We start from the raw sequence: 6,062 nt of genomic DNA on the forward strand, positions 1-6,062 counted from the left end.
CAATCCAATAAGCCCACGGGGAACTGCTACAACTGCCAGAAGCCTGGCCACTTCCGTGCTGCGTGCCGAGCGCCAGGCGGAGGAGCACATAAATCTGGATCGAACCAGAAGAATGCTGGTCGCCCCTCGAAGAAGTGTCCCAGATGTAGCAAGGGCTACCATTGGGCTAACCAATGCCGTACTAACCCTGTAGGAACAGAGACCTCCCCGGGAAACCGGGGAGCGGGCCTTCCTCGGGCCCCGGAATAAAGAAAGAGGAATCATTGCCGACACCCGGATGTGCTGTCGCGCTTGTGCTTCAAAAGAATGCCACCTCAGTGTTCCCAGGGGAAGTTATACTTGTTCCCACATTGCCAGCGACTCCCTTTGAGGGTCCTGAGCCACTGCTTATTTTACCAACGCAAGCAGCGAGCCCTCAAGGGATTTTTGTGGTCCCGGAATTGCTTGACTACATTCCCCAGACATCTATCATGCTTCAGGTTTGGGGGCACATGCCCCTGACCCTTAAGCAGGGAGATTCGTGGGCTCATTGCCTAAGCGTACGGAACCTCACCCCAGTGGGGCCTAAGGCCTCTATGTTATCCCCACAGGTTGCGCTGGTCCAGACGAACATTGCCAGTGGAAAGCCAACTCGTAAGTTTTGGATTCATGGGCACTGCCTCGAAGGGTTGTTGGACACTGGGGCGGATGTGTCGGTCATTACGGTAAAGGAATGGCCGTCTCAGTGGCCTAAGGAGCCCGCCCCCTCTATTTGGGGAGTGGGTGGGGAACAATCTTCTAGCCAGAGCACTGAGTGGTTGGCGGTGAGAGCAAGTCAAGCCGGTCCAGTTATAGCTCACTTTCAACCAGTCATAATACCGCTCCCTTTTAACCTATGGGGACGCGACCTCCTGCAACAGCTGGGAACTCGGATCAACATGCGGGAGTAGCTTCCCCGCACCGAGCATTGGCCCTCACCTGGAAAACTGAAGAACCCATTTGGGTAGAGCAATGGCCTTTGCCAAAAGACAAATTAGAGGCTCTGCTGCACCTGGTAAAGGAGCAGGTGCAAGCTGGACACTTGGAATTTTCCTCTAGCCCCTACAATACCCCTGTTTTTGTGATAAAGAAAAAATCAGGGAAATGGCGACTCTTACATGATTTGAGGGAAGTAAATAAAATTATTGAACCCATGGGCCCCTTGCAATGTGGACTACCTAATCCTAACTTAATACCTGCGGGTTACCAGGTCGCCATCGTAGATTTGAAAGACTGTTTTTACACTATTCCCCTTCAGCCTCAAGATAAGAAAAAGTTTGCTTTCACGGTACCAGTTCTGAATAATGCCCAGCCCACACAAAGGTATCATTGGTCTGTATTGCCCCAGGGCATGTTGAACAGCCCTGTGCTGTGTCAGCTTTACGTGCATCAAGCATTATCGGAGTTTCGTAAGCGTTATCCGACCCTCCTAGTTATTCATTACATGGATGATATCTTGGTATCGGGGCCTAGATTACCTCTTAATTGGTTACCTATTCTAACTCAGTCCCTGAGAGAGTTTGGGTTAATAATTGCACCTGAAAAAATCCAGCTCTCCGAGCCCTTTTTGTATCTTGGCCACCGTTTGATGAGCGCCTACGCCATGCCCCAACTACCCGAAATTATTTTGCCACCAAAGCTGACTTATGTACACTTACAACAAATCTTAGGGACCCTTAATTGGGCACGGCCATACTATAAATTGACAACTAATGACCTCCACCCGCTTTTTGAGGCTCTTAAGCAAGGCCGACAACCGGCTGACCTCATTACATTATCTCAGCCTCAGTTAGAAGTGATTAAGAAGGTGAATATCGCCCTAAAAGAGCGTTGGGTAGATCGTGCAATAGAAAATATGCCCCCTGCACTTCTAATCGTAGCAACCCGACCTCAGTTCACCGGAGCAATCGCTCAAGTCTCCTCGTCGGAGGTGCATATCTTGGAGTGGCTCCACCTTGCACATACGCCAAAAACCACTGTCTTGACTCAATTGGCTATGCTAGCTTTGATCCTCCGCAAAGGGCGCGATCGTTGCTTGGCCCTTTTTGGCATGGATCCTATTCGACTCCACATACCCATCCCCCAAAGTGACTGGGAGTCTGGTTTCCGTTCTTCCTTAGCCTTGCAACTCGCGTTAGCTGATTTTACTGGAGAGGTTGCATACCACCTTCCCAAGGATGTACGGTTGCAACTTCTCCCCCATTTGCCTATTAGACTCGGCACTTGCCTAAGCCCAGCCCCCCTCCAAGGGGCGCCCACTGTCTTTACTGATGGGTCACCTACCAGAGGTGTGATGACTTGGCAGGTGGATGGTGAATGGAAAGCCCGATATACTACCCCACAAACATCTCCGCAACGTGCAGAGCTTGCTGCGGTAGTCCTGGCTTGCACAGTGTTTGCAGACTCTAGTTTTAATTTAATCACTGACAGCTTGTACGTTTATAATGTCCTCACTGTACTTGAAGGAAGTTATGTCTCTCACAATCTAGACAGGAACCTTCTTGGTTTGTTTATTGCGTTGCAACGTCTGCTGGCGCAGCGCAGAACGCTTCTCTTTGCCGCCCATATTCGCAGCCATCAACCCTTTCCAGGCTCGCTGGCAGAGGGAAATGCAAAAGCTGATCAGCTGTTACGCGCCTTTCCAGTCTCCCCAGCGCAAAGTCATGCCATGCACCATCAATCTGCCCGCAGCCTCGCCCATAGGTTCTCTATTCCCCTCACAGACGCCCAGGCCATTATTCAACAGTGCCCCCAATGTTCAGGCCAAGCCTCTTACCCGTCCACAGGGGTAAATCCCAGGGGGTTGGGAGCCAATGCGTTGTGGCAGATGGATGTAACGCAGTGGCCCCCATTTGCTCCCTGGCGCTGGCTTCACGTTACAATCGATACTTACTCAGGGTACATTTGGGCCACCCCGCAGAAGGGCGAAAAAACTCGCCATGTCTGCAATCACCTTGTCCGCTGCTTTGCAGTCATGGGACAGCCGTCCGCTTTAAAAACTGATAATGGCCCTGCCTACTGTTCCTCGGCCTTTGCTTCCTTCTGTGCGCGTTGGGACATCCGTCATACTTTCGGCATACCTTACAACTCAACAGGCCAAGCTATCGTTGAACGGGCCAACCGCACTTTGAAGGCTGCTTTGGTTCGACAAGACAGGAAAGGGGGAAGTCCCCTGTCCTTGCCGGACAGGGAGCAACTGCTTGCACATGTTCTATTTACTATTAATCACTTAAACCTTATTTTCTCTGATTCTCATTATTTATCCCGCGTACAAAAACACTTTCGCACCACCGAGCCGTCCCCCCGGCCCTTGGTGCGTTACAAGCGCCTGCCGGACCCGCAGTGGAAAGGTCCTGTTCCCCTGATCACTTGGGGCCGGGGTTATGCTGCTGTGGATCTCCCAACAGGCCCGTTGTGGGTACCTGCCCGCTGTGTTCGACCCACCCAGGATGTCGTGGCATCAAGGTCTGTCCAACCCGATCCCGAACTTCGGTCTCCACCTGAAGGAGAGCTTCCCGGCACAGCCCCGACAACGAGGCAGCAACAGGAAGAACAACCCGCCAGTGACCTGGGGAATGGTGAAGAATCTGGCAGCGCAGGCGACCGTGCTCCTGGAGCAGGAGGAAAAAGAAAAGACCCCTGAGAACTTTCTGGCAGCCGTGTTTGCAGCCCTGAATGCAAATTCTTGCCTTATTCTGTTTTGTTATTTCTTCTGCCTTTTTTATGTACCTACTGAAGCTTTGCCCTTGGCTTCCCTTTCACACCCCAACATGTGGGTCCGTCACGCGTATTATATGTTTCACACCCATGGAACCAATGTCTCCCTGATATATGAGCACCCTTTATCTGTGTCCCACCTGTCCTTTTTGCCCACCCCCATCAATAGCCCGGAAGTAATTGTAGGCCAGATGCAGAACCTTAAGCGGTCCATGCTATTTTCCGACCCCCCCGGTGAATTGAATGCAACGACGTTCCGTCTTTTACGGTATCGTCGCGCGCTCCCAGGCCTTTGCTTCTGTTGCCATAATTCTGGCACCTGGGATAACAAGTGGAAAGATCATAAAAAGGTGGGCTATTGGAGAAAAGGCGCAGGCAACTACTCGGGATGTACTGATCGGTTTTACTTGTATGGAACGTATAATAATTCTTACGTGTTTAATGTAACAGCTTTGAATGGCTCTTTAGATGATCTTTACACCGCCTTCCCCATGTTCACTCCCAACTTGACTGGCCTCTCTGGGGGCTCCATCTGCAACGGATGGCAAATCAAGGACCCCAACTTATGGTTCTTTTTTAACTCCACTGCCACAAACTATCATCCCGGCCAACACCTGTGCGCGGCAGTGGGCTACCTAACGCTTCCGGTGCAAGTTGTGACACCGGCAGCAACCCGTCCCAGCCCGCAACGAGCCCGTAGGGAGGCCATGGGGCCGCAGTGCCAAGATGAGGTCATTGTGGGACCTCAACTCTCTGAGGGCTCTTCGGGCGGGCGGGCCTTCGCAGGTTTGTTTACTGGATTTCTGACTCTTGGCTCCTATCCAGGAATCATAGCGCAGGAAAACCGGCGGTCCATTATTGGCCTCACGTGCCGCTTAGAAAAAACCATCAATGCTACTGGACGCATAGCTCGCGACCTCCAGGAGGAACTAGCTGGCCTCCACCAAGATCAAATGCAGCTTCGATTTGCAGTAGACTTTCTTTTAGCTAAGAGTGGAGGATTCTGCTCTGTTGTAGGCTCCTCTGGCTGTCAGGTACACTACCATGATTTAAACCGCACAATTGAAGATGAGCTTGCTCATCTGCAATCCCTGATCACAAATAATGTGGCAGGCGCCCAGAATCCCTTCGCCTGGCTTTGGGACTGGTTGCCTGGCCTCCCTTGGCTTCGCTATGTCCTCCTGACTATCGTCGGTGTATTGAGTGTCGGGGTTCTGCTATGTTGCTGTATACAATGTGTCCCCTCCTTTTTTACCCTCCTCCGACCACACGCTCCTACACGCCGAGAGCTTTATTATGCATATCACCGTGTGAAAACAGAAAAGGGGGAGATGTAGGCTGATAAGGGTAAACACCCCACCCAGGACTGGCATACCATACTGGAATGTGGCGGTCGCACCCTGATAAGCACTCCTCCCATACTGCGGCAAAATAGAACCAATCCGCTCTTTCCACGCTCTCTCCCTATACATTTGCACCACCTCTTTTGTACTCTATAAATAAACGCACCCTTCTGATGTTCAGGAGGTCCTGCATTGACACCGTTTCCGCCTTGTTTGTTCCCTCAAATGACCAATGTCTTGACCCCTCTAGCCCTCTGACTCACTAGTCTGTCCCCCTCTGTCATTGAGGCATGAGGCAGCACAGAGTCCTTCATTTCCAACAATATGTTCACAGCTTGCCAGCACTATTCAGGAAACTAATCTTGTTGCTCTTTGGAGTCACAGCTAAATTTGAACTAGCAGGTAGCAATGTCTTTTTCAATTAACCCTTGAAAGATATGAGATAAAGGTAAGGATAGCTGTTCCTGAATATTTTCAGAGTGCCTTCCTCCCCTCTGAATATACACAACACACTTCCACATGCTAGGCAGAAAGCCTGGCGTTCAGGCAGAGATTCTCCTGCAGCTTCTCCCCTTGGCAGCTTTTGCCTACATGCATTCCATTTAGAACCATTATTTAAAGAAGCATAATTACATAACTAACTGTACTGCATTTCTTCTTTCCTCCTAACATTTGTTCTGGATGAACTGAAGATGGGAAGAAGGCAAGGATTAGTTGGCATTGCCCGATATTGCTAATGGGCCTGCCTACTTTGCCGGACCTACTTTTATGCATGGAGAAGAGAGAGTGGACAGAGAGAAATCTTTCTCCCTCTCTAACAAATCTCATGGGTCTGAAGGCCAGGTAAAATAGGACCAACTAAAGGAAGACATTTTTCACAGAGCAGAAAATTAATCTATGGAATTCTCTGCTATGGGATGTGGCAAATATAGAAAGAAAGAAAAAAGGCATGCCCTTACCTCTTGCCAGTTGGCTTCTCAGAGG

This window comes from Hemicordylus capensis, chromosome 6 (genome assembly GCF_027244095.1).
Source record: "Hemicordylus capensis ecotype Gifberg chromosome 6, rHemCap1.1.pri, whole genome shotgun sequence".
Taxonomy (NCBI): Eukaryota; Metazoa; Chordata; class Lepidosauria; order Squamata; family Cordylidae; genus Hemicordylus; species Hemicordylus capensis.